We start from the raw sequence: 12925 nt of genomic DNA, 5'->3' as shown, positions 1-12925 counted from the left end.
TTTCTCTGTGGTTTTGAAGCCTGTCCTGGAACTAGCTCTTGTAGACCAGGCTGGTCTCGAACTCACAGAGATCCACCTGCCTCTGCCTCCCAAGTCCATGATTAAATTCTTTCGTGGTTGTTTGGCCAAAGGTCTTCTTATTGTGTGGCTGGTCCTGGTGGTAATTAGCGGCTTTATCGTTGCTGACAAAGATGGCAACGTGATGCCCATTCATCACTCACGTGCTACCCCCAAATGCCTGACTTCTTAGCCGGGGGTTGGGGGAGGGGCAGCACATCCTAACTTTTGTCGTCCACGTAGTAATCAGGTGTTGTAAAGACAATAAAGTTGTACAGTGGAAGGGGAGGGATGTAAAGACCAAGCCAATCAAAACAAAAGACTGTGCCTTGCCATATTCCAGGGGTGATTGCTATCAGGTGTCATGGGGCTGGGGCATAGCTTGGTGGGTGAAGTGCTTGCTATGCCAGCCTAAGGACCTTGAGTTCAGATACTCATATGAAAACCATCGATGCTATGAGCGCTGCCACCCCAGTACCAGAGAGAGGAGACAGGTGGATCTCAGATCCTGGTGGCCAGCCAGCCGAGCCAGAACTGTGACATCCATGTTCAGTGACAAGACTTTGTCTCAAAAAATAGAGAGCCACGGGGCACATTCCAGCGTCAACCTCTGCCCCACCTCCCACCCCCACCACCAGGGATCTGGAGCCACTTCAAGGCTTTCTGCCCTCCACCAAGCAGGATAGGTGTGAGTCCCATGACCCGCTAAGGGAGTCAGTGCAGGGGTTTCTGGGGCCCAGAGAACTGTTTACCTCTAAGGGGACAAAGCCCAAGCTCCTCCTTATAAACTAGAAGCCAAGTTTGAGGGCTATCAGGGACAACACATCCCCTGGGCTCTCTGTGGCTCCAGGGTGTCCCCAGGCAGGCCCAACATCTCTGACTGCTCACAGCCATCCTGATCCAGAAAGCATTTTCTTGCACTTTTGACCTTTCCTGGTCCAAGAAAGCCAGCTGGAAGTAGTGGGGCCCAGGGACCCTAAGTGACTCATCCACTCACATAGCAAATCTGCTCCTGACTAGATTCCTGGGGGCCCTGACCAGACAGCTTCCCACCCAAAAGGCAGCATGCCCAAGGAACTGCAGCCCGGGAAACCCTCTGGACTAAGCCAACTGACCGGGGACAGTAGGTACCATTCTGTTTGGCATACCGTTATACCTAGAGACTATTGCGTCTGTCTCCATGAGCTCTTGTGAAGTCCAGAGCCACCACAGACACCAAGAGCCACAGTAGACACTTCCCAACTCACTGGACGAAGACCAGAGCAGACCTAAGGCCCTGCCCCCTGAGTTTGGAGGTCCCTTGAGGGAGGTGCGGGGGTCCGGGATTCCCCTGCAGAGGAAGCTGACTCCAGATGGTGGAAGCTGCCAGTCCTGGGGATGCTCCATAGGAGGCAAGCCCTCCAGCTGGCCGGGTGCCTGCGGCTGAGGTGGGTGGGTGGCGCATGGTTCACCCAGCGGCCAGCAGACTGGCTGCGTGTTGCAATGTCTGGTGACTTTTGCAGCATCCTGTCTGTCAGTGTGTGCAGCTGGGCTGCCCTCACTGAAGAGAAAGGAGCAAACCTGTGGCTGGAGTGAGCCTGCTTGTCTCTAACAGGCTGCATGGCTACCTGGCAGCCCATATGCAGCTCTGGGTTCGGCTGCCAGTCAGCAGCACCCGTGACATCAGTGCATTTGTTTACTGGGGGAAGAACCTGAGGTCATAGTGGCCGAAGAGCTGTACCCCTTTTTTATCTCTAACCCCTTGCCATCTAAGCCCAGCACCCCCTTTCCTGTCTCCCCTCCTTCCTGTCTGCTCCTGAGACCCCATTCCAGTCCCCTACTCACCTCCTACCCCTCCACAATCTCCACTCAGGACCCCCCTAGCCCCCTATTCCTTTACCACCCCACCCCTACTTGCACCCGGGATCCTAATCCCAGCCCCCTATTCGCCCCTTACTCTGTTCCCACATGCTCCCAGGATCCCAGCACCCAGCCCCCTGCGCCTCACTCCTGTCCCTATCTTCAGCCAGAATCCCCCCACCTCACCTCTATCTACACTTTGAACTCCAACCCTAGGCCTAACCCATTGCATCCCTGCCTCCCCTCCACCCATTCAACCTGGGACCCTAACTCCTCCCCCACCAGCCAGTCCCTATGCACTGCAGTCCAGCCCCCCTGCATCTGTCCCTCCTTCACCAACACACACCTTACCCCACCCCCACTTACAGAAAGACTTCCTGGAGCCTCCTGCCAGACCAGTGATCTGAGCGCTGTGCCTGGCCACTGCCTCTGTCATGTGAGCCTGCTGGCCGGCCTTGCTCTATCTACATGGAACACACAGAGCCAGGGCAGCAGCATGATCATTGTCAGGCACCAGGGACAGGGGCCACGCCATCACTTGAAACTGTGTTTACAACCTAAATGGGTAGCTAGCCTGGCATCCGCCTCCCCTCCGCTTCACCAGGACTGTGCCCTCAGAAACTGAGGTAGCCCAGGGACTTGGTCAAGATCTTTTTCTTCCCAGATACCCAGACTTAGCAAAGCCCACTTTCCCCGGTGGATGGCAGATTTGTTTTTGTACCTTCTCAGCCCTTTGCAAGCCCGATGTCCCCTCCTCTGACAGCCCTGCAAGCCTCCTAGATTCCTCTTCTCCATCCCCCCTTCCCAAGCACCCAGTCACCTGAGTGTACCCCAGGACTAGTCCCACCCTACCTGGATCCTAAATTCCCCCTCTGGGACTCCAAACTCATTCCAACATCCAAACCAGACACTGTCATGCCCCTGCTCATAGTATGACTGCCACCAAACTCCACGCTATCGCACTCAAAATAGAATTCAGTGCCCAGTGTGGCTGGTATCTGCCATTGGGCTGTGACACACTGGTCATCACCATGCCAGCATCACACTGAGCTCCTTCCCGCTCGGGGCCTGTGTATGCATTAGCTGCTCTGTCTGCCTCTTTCCTCCGGACATCTGCACAGTTCCCTCCTTCACATCCCTCAGGTATCCCAGCAACCTGCCCCCTTCAGTACCACTTTCTCCCCACCGTCTTTCTCCGTCCTGAGAAGCTCGTGTTCCGCTTGGGACACTTTCAGCCGCCCCTGTTTTGCCTGGTCATCTGGAGCTTTTGTTTTGTTTTGAGAGGGTTGTAGTGTGGTAAGCACACATCTGTGTTGGTATGTTCAGACGTGTGAACATGTGCCTGTAAGTGCGTGTGAAGTTGAGTGTCTTCCTCAATCATTCTCCAGCTTATGAACTGAAGCAGGGTCTCTCCCTGAACCCTGGGTTTGCTGTTTAGACTAGTCTTGCTGAGCTAGGCAAGACTCAGTCTCTGCCTCGTGTGCTGGGATAGCAGAGGATCCACCATGTGGCTCTGGGAATCCAAAATCTGGTCTTCATTCTTACCTGGCAAGCACGTTAGGACACACTGGCCTTCTGTTCCACAGGGTCTAACTGGAGGAACTGGGACAGAGGTCATAGGACTCCTGCCAGGAACTGTAGCCCGTCTCTTGCCCTTTGCTGTCTGTGGTCATAACTGATATTTACGGAAAGAAGTAAGGGCTCTTGTTCTTCTAGCTGGAGAGAGCAGCTGACTCAGAACCAATGTAAGAATGACACCGGGGTTTGGGGATGGAGGTAGGGAGACCCCAGTCAGGTCTCACTTGGTTTTGAGCAAAGCTCAACACTGCCTCTTGGCAGGCAGCAGTTTTAGGGTCTCAAGAGAGATCCATCGTAGAGAGCTTAGAGCGTCTGTCTCAGAGAGAAGACAAGAGGTTGCAAATAAGGCAGGAATGGGGGCTTGGGGCAAGTGTCAATCAATTGGTACTGACTCCCTGAAGGCCTCTTGGGTATGCACTGGAGTAACAATGGAGAAATAGGATGCCCTTCAAGGACAGCACACAAAAAAGCCACATTGAGGTGGGGGAGGAATGATTATTCAAATGGAAGCTAATATTGTCCTGAGAGGGCTGGCAAAGAGCAAACATGGTCACTGCTGAATTTTACTGAATGGGGGGAAACCCAGTAACAAAGTCCTGCTGAGGTTCTAGAAGGATCTCTGGCTGCTGTGTTGCATCTTAATTGAAGCAGGGGTCAAGTGGGAGCGGATCAGTTGGGGCCAAGTCGTCTTGAGGAGAGAGAAAAGCTAGACCTGGAGTGGCTGGATTCAGAGCGTGGATGACAAGAACTTGGATGGGCTGGGTGCAGAGTTAGAGATAGGAACCTATATGGGACCATGAGGCATCTTTGGGGAGAATAGAGGAGGCATCTGCAAACAGCATTGTGGTGGACTGGTCTGGTAACCGAGCACACTGACTCCATGACTTTCTGGCCTCAATGTCACACAGGGTCTCTGGGGCTCATCTGTTGAGTGGGGATAACAGGACCCACCTATGACGGCCACAAGAAGTGACCACAAGCTAAGAAACTTATAACCACAGGTCTTAGCCTGGTGTGGTGACACATGCTGAGGCAGGTTGATTGCCAAGTTTAGGACCAGCCTGAGCTACAGAGTGAGACCTTGTCTCAAGGGAAAAATAAATAAGACAGGCAAAAATTACAGATATATTCTGTCACAGTTCTGGGCCCCACTCCGCCAATAGATTCCTCTGTTCAACCCTTTCATCTCCAGTGAGGACTTAGGACCCACCCTAATCCATGACAGTCTCTCCTTGGGGGTCTTGACTGGGTTGTATCTGCAAATAAAGTCACAATTGTGAGCTTTGGCTGTCAGGACTTGGGCATGACTCCAGGAGGTCACATATCCTCCCACTCATCCTGGTCTCTTGTGAGGATATAATCTAAGCTCCCTAAGACAGGGCCGTGCACAAGGCAAGAGCTCGAGAAGCAATAGCTGTGGTCTCCCTCCCACTTGTGTGAAGATCACAGATGGCCCTGGCAGGGGCCACCCCTCCTCCTACCTGCTTTGCCAGTGCTGCCACCAATAGGAGCACCTGACTTGATGGCCCTTTGGTCCAGCCTGCAGGACCTGGCATCTTTACAGCAGGTGAGGATTGTCACTCTGGCCCTGCACCTGACCAGCAGGAGCAGGAGCCACACACATACAGGTCTGTGCTGCCCCTCCTTCCCAGGGAGGCCATCCAGACAGGCACGTGGGTGCTGTAATACCCGGACACGTTGCTTAGTGATAGCTGTTCGGTGAACACAGGATCCCTTTGTTCCCCCAAGGCAGTCAGTGGCCAAGGCCACAGGTTTGAGAATCAGGTAGCATATGAGTAAATTGTGTGATCCTTCTCCTCTGTGCCTCAGGTTCCTCATGTGGCAATGTCTGTGGACCCTTTCCTAGAGTTATCAGAGCCACAGGACACGTGTTAGGGCTCCTGGTCTCCAGGTTGTAGTCAGGGACTTGTGGGTGCGCTTTGTCACCTCAGTAACTGGGTCAGCCATGGGAGTCCTGTAATAAACCTGAGGCCATTAGTATTGTCAAATAAATACCAGTATTATCGTCAGTAACATAGCAACAGAAACAGATGTCACTTCTTATAAAAGATCCTACCACCTAGGAAATGGCTCCGTCAGCAAAGTGCTGACTGTATTCCCATAAGAATCTGAGTTCAGATCCCTGGCACCCATGTAAAAAGCTGGGACCAGCATCACAAGTCTGTAATCCTGAGCTGTAGGTTCTGTGAGAGTCCTTTGTCTCAGGGTGGAGGGTGATGGAGGAAGATGCCCAGCATCACTCTCTGACCTCCACACAAGTGCACACATGCACGCTCACCACACACACACACACACACACACACACACACACACACACATACACACACACACACCCTGCAAAACCCAGAGCTGTCAATGGTGGTGCTGAGAAGACCATCTGAGGCTCTGTATCTTGCCTTCCCTGGTCACAGTGTTGAATGCAGAAACTGAACCTCTCTCCCAGTCTGTCCCCTGTTGAGTGTGGACTGGAGCATGTAGCCTTGGGGAATGACTCAGGGGGTTGGCAACCCAACAGGTACATGATCATCACTTTGAATGGCTGTCATTTGGAAAGAAGGGAGCCCTCTTTCCTCTAAACAGGGTGACAGGACAGCACTGGCAATAGATGAGTCATGGGACAACCACCTAGGGCTTGTCGCTAGGAAAAGAACCTCCTAACAGAGCCAGCTTCAAGCCTGTTAGTGTTTGAATCAGTCTTTGTAGAGATGACAGTTCCAGATGCTGAATTAAAGTGATACTCCTGTGGATACCTGGGACAGGCAGAGAGAGGGCCCTAGAACATGTCTTCCAAGCCTCCTCCTTCTTAACAGACCCAGGCGCTCCTCCCTAGAACTCCCAGGAACTTCCAGAGTCCAACTTAAAAACCTAGCCTCCTAGGGAAATCTACCCACCAAGGTCCTGCAGATAGGCAATTTAGACCCTGGTCTCTGCCTGCCTGCCTGGTTGTAGCTGAAGGATGTCTTTCAAGTCAGGGAAAAGATGAGCCAGAGACCACTTAAGTTCTGGAGTTCTGACCCAGGCAAGGCCATGTCTAAGGGAAACAAAACTTTGGGCCACCAGAATCATCAACACCTCCAGTTTTGTGGGCCTAGCAAATCTCCAAAAAGAGGGCCCCGTTACTGTTGTGTTGTTGATAATAATCCCAGCTGGTCCAAAATGAGCTTCCCTAAAGGAGCACTCAAACTTCAACTCATGGGGCTTCCTAGGGTTGCCAAGCTCACAATCAGAGGGACTCCAGAGCCAGGGTCCACTGTATTCAAGAGATGGGTTTTCTCTCTTTAGAAATACCTCAGAGTTGAGCCTGGGATATAGCTCAGTTGGCTGAGTGCTTAGCTAGCATGCATGAAGCCCTGAGTTCATTCCCAAGTACTGCATTAAACGAGCATGCTGATAACATGCCTGGAATCCTGGCACAAATCCAAGCAGAAGGACCAGAAGTTCAAGGTCATCCTCAGCTCCATATTGGATTTTAGACCTGGGTGGGCTACATGAAGCACTGCTCAAAAATGTAGGTAGCCAGATGTGGTGATATACACCTGTAATCTTGGAACTTGGAAGGTAGAGACAGGAAGATCTGAAGTTCAAGGTTATTTTTAGCCACCTAGAGAGTTCAAGGACCGCCTTAGCTATGTGAGACCCGATCTAAAAAAAAAAAAATACACAGGATTGTAAAAGGTGTTTTTGAGACAGGCAGCCCATGATCTCTTGATCCTTCTGCCTCAGCCTCCCGATGCTCATTTTACAGATATGTACCACCATGCCTGACATCTTTAGCTTTGAGTGTGTGCTCTGTTCCCAAGCCTGTAACACAAGCTACCTGGAAGGCCGATGTAAAAGAGGCCTGCCTGGGCTCCAGAGACAACTCAAGGCCAGCCTGGCCAACGTTTGACCCTGTCTCAGAATAAAATGTTTTGAAAAGGAGAAAGGTCATGGAGGATCATAGCTCACCGGTAGAAGATGCTGCTTACCTAGCATGTACAAAGTCTAGAGTTCAGTTCTTGGTACCACAAAAAAATAAACAAAGTACTGTGTCCATGTCTCGGACACCACAGTCCCTCCCCCAGGGATGCACCCGTCTCCTTCTGTTCAGTGCCACCCTAACTCTGACTGTATGATAGACTGAAACTCCCATGCTCCCTCTTACCCAGTCATTAGCATGGTTCTTAATAAGCATCTTCCTATCCCCTGTCTGCTATGCTGGGAGTGGCGGCAAGCCACACCCTACTCCAAACCTCCCTCACCCAGTCTGCCACTCTGCCCACCATGCTTGGAGTCTCCCTGGGCATTTTCCTTCTGTCTGCAAGGCCAACATTGCCAGTCTGACCTTAAGCCGCAGGGCCCAACTCCCTGCCCAAGGACTTGGACCTGAGACTACCTGCTCCGGTCACTGGCGGGATGCCCAACCCCCCCACACTCCCACCACACACATAGCCAATCTCTAGGCTGTCCTCCCGGAGAGGAAAGGCAAGGCTCAATAGTAGAGATACCAGTGTCCTAGGATCAGCAGACCTTTCTAGATGGACCAGTGCCATGTGACTGGGTCAGCTGAGCCTGGAAGGTGCCGGACTCACAAGATGATGAAGAGTCCCTGAGGGACACTGAGCCAAGGCAAAGGGCTTCCAAATGGTCGAAACGCTCCTCTGTCTGCCAGTGGAAGCCCAAAACAAGGGCTAGCCTTAGCGGGGAGGAGCATGGGTTCTGAGTCACAACTGTGAGACAGGAGAGGCGCACGACCCTAGGCTGGTCACTTTTATTCCGTTTGAGACTCACATAGTGTGGGGGATAACATACCCACCCACAAGGTTTGAGGCTGAAGGAGGGCATATCTGTCTACTTGGCACAGGGCCTGGCCCGTGGCAAGGGCTCTGTTAATACTAGCGATTGGCCAGTGTTGTAGGAAGGGTGGAAGGAACAGCCAAAGAAGCTTTGGAACTGAAGGGGCCATTCAGGCTCTGCTCTGCGGGGTGGATGGGAGTTTGCAAAGAGCCTTGATGTTTTAAAGAAAAATGGTGGAGAGAGACGACAAATAGCACTTTTATCATGAGTGGAGGCCCAGGAGAGGTATTGATGGGGCTGAGGCTAGGCAGGGGTTACCAACGCTGAGTTACGGTGGGGGAGTTTGTGCCAGGCCTTTTGTTCTGCTCCTATTCTTATTGTTACCTGTCTTACTTTGAGACAGGGTCCTACTGGGTAGCCCAGGCTGGCCTTGAGCTGGCCATCTTCCTGCCTCTGCCCCTCATACTGGGATTATAGGTGTGTACCTAACTTCTGAGTTGATATCGTTGTTGATTTTTTTTTTACATGGGGGTAGGGAGAGGGTGTCAGGAAGTCAGAGGACAACTTGGAGTAGTCAGTTCTCTCCATGTGAGTCCCAGGGATCGAACTCAGGTCGTCAGACTTGGTGGCCAGCACCTTTACCAGCCGAGCCATCTCACCAGCCCCTGGCTTTCATTAAGTCACCTTTGTTCATTAGCGACTTTACCCACGAGCAAACATCAAGAAGTGAGTAGAAGCCAGGGACAATCCTTCCCCCTGGGGCCTCTCTGAAGATGCTTGCTCCCTTGACCTGTTGAGTGTCAGGGATAGGTTTTTCTGGGTTATTCCTTGCTGCTCCCCTTTTGTTTGCACCCTGAATCCTGAACTTCTTTCCTGGCCATAAGGCACAAAGTCTTTGAGTGACTGAAGAGTGTCAAAGGTGAGGTGTGATGTGTCTGCCCTTCCTCCCTAGGGAAATCCCAGCAGAGCAAGCCTCTGGGACACTCAGTGGACACCAACCCTGCGCTGAGTCCCCTCGGGGCCTTGAGAGGGAACAAACACAGTTTGATTTTGCTTTCAGTAGGACTGGGGATTGAATTTAGGAGAGAGAACAGCAGCGGTCACTGGCCGCCTGTGCTTGGAGCCAGACAGCGCTGATGTGCAAACCACCAGCTCTGCCACTCAGTGTGGATGGCCTCGGACAAGCGCTTGGCCTCTCCACGCTGCGGTTTCTTCTCTCTGGGTAGTCACAGAACCGCTAGCTCCCGGCTTCCCCTGGATGCCTCTGTTTATTCTTTATCCTCTTACCCTCTGCGACTGCTGCTTCCTCAATCCCTTAACCTTCCGTACAGGGATGGGCTCCTGAGGTGGGAACTGTGTCTCCTTTGTTCTCTTAGGTCCCAGCGCTGGGCTCAGCCCCTTCCCATAGCAGACTCTCTAGCCCTAATAGGTAGGTGGATGAGATTGTGGTGGAGACACCGAGTTAGATGAGGCACAAGGAGAGCTTTGGAGGCAGGAGTGGATACCGTCAGGAGTGGATTTGGAGTTGGGTCTTTAAAGCTTGACCTATGCTGCCATGCCACAAGGCCGCACCTGCAGCAAACAGACCCTGGGTTCGGATCCCACCTCCATCTCCCACCAGGTGTCAGGTGTGGCTGTGGACATCTGACTTAGTTCAGTGAGCTTTAGTTCCCAAGTACAGAAAGTGCCTGATGTAAGTCTCTAACCCAAAGGCTTCAGCTGCTGGGTCTAGCAAACGCCAGTAAGGCAAAGCAGGGCAGGCAGGCCCTCACTGACAGTCCGTACTGGGACCAAGGCTTTCTCTCCTCCTTCTTCTCACCTGAGAGGGGAAGCCCATTGTCTCTCCTCACAGAGGACTGGAAGCCAAGAGGGTAGAGACACCAGTCCTGATTTCATAAGTTTAGGTTAGCCCGGTTCTGCCAGCTGGTCAGCCAGGGATAAGAGGAGGCTGAAGCAGCTTCCAGGACTGTCTCTTCCCCAGGCTCCTATCCACTCTCCCTCAAACCTCACTTCTCCATGCCACCTTCATCTCCTCTGGCCCTGGAAGGACCTGTCAACACTTGTGGTTGCCCAAGGAACTGTGGCAGAGCCTTGAGCAGACTTTCTGCATGCATCACACCCTTCAGGGACACAGATTCCCCGAGAGCCAGGTGGGGCTCCAGAAGGAGCCTGTCACTAGAGCAGCTTCACCAGAAAGTCCTATGCCTTCAGGCCCTCTCTCTGGTTCACACAGACCACATTGGAGCCACCATCACCACAGAAATGCAGGCTGACTCATAAGAACAGGTGGCCTCAGTGTGCCCTATATGCATCCACGAGAGGACCTGGTGACACATGCATGTGGATTGCATACATTCGCAGAAACATACCTATGTTCAGATGCAAGGCTCACAGACACCTATTCATAGATGCAGGCTCATAGTCATAGATGCATGTTCACAGGTCCATGCACATAGAGCATGCTCACAGACACTGACATCCACAGGTGTGAACTTGTAGATACACATACATCCCAGACACACAAATGCATACTTACACTTACAGACACACAAGTGCACACTCAGATGGACTCAGAGGCACTAGCACTCACAGGCACAGACACACAAACACGGGACACAGAAATTTGCCCAGGGAGATGCACCTGCCCCGGGCAGCACACCTTTGCCCAGCACCGTGGCTAGCTCCTTGTCTGCATGCTCCAGCCCCAACAGGCCTGCCCTCAGCTCGGCCTTCCTGGGTTGAGTGCTCTAGGAAACCTCAGGCCCCACTGGTCCACACAGACTCATATATGGAAGATTCTGGGGCTGCAATGAGCTCACCCACAGAGAATGGGTAATCTTTCAGTCTTGAGAGGTAGTTTAATACCCATCCACACTCTCCCAACTTTGGCCCTTAACATGTATTCATTCATCCAACAGACAACGTGTGCTTTGGTAGGCACTGAGATATTAAAATAAATAGAACAGAATTGGGCCCTGGAGATGCCAGGTTCACAGAGACACTTAGCCATTGTACCAGGGAGAGGGGTAGAACCACTCTGCCAGTATACAGGATTGACCTCAAGAGGACCAGGGTCCTGACTGTAGTCTTTGCCTGCTCACAGGAGACAGTACATACAGGCCTTCATCTAAAGGAGCCTGCCCACTGCTACCCCCCCCCCCACACACTTCGGGGCCATCTTCCAGCCCAGTTGACAGGGCTGCTCTCCCTAGTTCCTGGTTGCAAACATTCTGAGCAAAGCATTGCTTTAGAACCCTGACCATCTCCAGACATCAAAGAACCAGCAAGAGCATGGGTCACCCAGGCTCCAAATGGGACCCTCTGCACACCTATTTGTGCTAGGAAAGCCACAGGGGTTCCTAGTGACATCAAGCCCCTCATTGATGATTTTAAAGAGAAAAGCAACAGAGCTATGGCTAAAGAGATGACTCAGCAGTTAAGAGTGTTTGCTGCTCTTGCAGAGGACCCATGTGGAGCCTCACCATCACCTGTAACAAGTTCCATGGGATCACACGTTCTCCTGGCCTGCACAGGCACTGGCTCATGTGCCGCGCACATACATACATCAGGCACACAGGCATACACAAAATAAACTTTTTTAAAAAATCTTTTAAAAAGAAAAAAACACAGACCCTTGCTGGAGCCTAGCCTCTATTATGCTGATTTTCCTGGATGCCGTGGTTGCCTAGTTCTGCCTCTCTACCATAAAGCTACATCTCAGGGCAGCTAACTCCTCAGACACCCAAACCTGGGCTCCTTTGTGTGGGGAGGTATTATTCTCCTTCAGGTCAAGGATGAGGACCAGCCAAACGTCAATTCCCAGCATCCTATGAACCAGCCAGACACCTGCCCAACCCCTCTAAGCACCCACTTACAGGTCCTGTCAAGGTCACTGGGTCACTCCTATACTCATTCCCTGCTGGGTAAGGAAGCCCTTGCTTCTTAGCAGGAGTCTTACTGTCTCTCTCCTGTCCCTCCTTGTATCCTTCCTTCCCAGTGTGAGCACAGGGAGCTGGAAGCCATCCAGGGCCCTGTAAAAGGAGAATGTGGCCCCATCCTTCCTAGTGGCTGGTGGGAATAATCCCAGCTCTAAACATAATTGGCGAGGCCAGCTGGTCCCTAACAGAAAACATTCTAGAATAGTATACAGAAAGCTTTTCTGTTCCTTCTAAGAATCAAGGAAAAGGCCAGACCTGGGTTAGCAGGAAGTGTCCTGCTGGGAGGAATGGATCAGAAAGGTACAAACTTAACACACTAGCTGATAGGCCATAAGTGTGCTCAGAAACAGCTGGCTCACTTAAGCGTAGGTGGTGTCCCTTTTAAAATCTTGTTGGGGCCCCAAGATGGCCCCATGGTTAAGAGCACTTGCTGCTCTTCCAGAGGACCTGAGTTCTGTTCCTAGTACCCATACTTGGCAATCTGTAACACTAGCTCCAGGGGATCTGATGCCTTCTTCTGGTCTCTGTTGTATCCTGCGTTCGTGTGCATATACACACACACAGGCACACACGTGTGCAGACAGACACACACACATAAAATAAAATTAAAAGAAAAAACTCCTTGTTGGCCACTGTGCTAGCTAATTTTATGTCAACGTGACGCAGGCTAGCGTCATTTGAGGGAAGGAACCACAATTGAGAAAACGCCTTTATAA

General features: G+C 51.9%; 1 protein-coding gene across 3 annotated transcripts in view; it reads left to right on the top strand.

The window, feature by feature from the left end:
* Positions 1 to 12925, top strand: part of Dhrs3 (dehydrogenase/reductase 3) — a 33264-nt gene that overhangs the window by 13356 nt on the left and 6983 nt on the right. The gene's annotated exons all lie outside the window — the stretch shown is intronic.

Source organism: Microtus ochrogaster, chromosome 10 (assembly GCF_000317375.1).
Source record: "Microtus ochrogaster isolate Prairie Vole_2 chromosome 10, MicOch1.0, whole genome shotgun sequence".
NCBI lineage: Eukaryota > Metazoa > Chordata > Mammalia > Rodentia > Cricetidae > Microtus > Microtus ochrogaster.
Note: the sequence above shows the minus strand (reverse complement) of the source record. Positions and strands in the feature narration are given on the sequence as shown.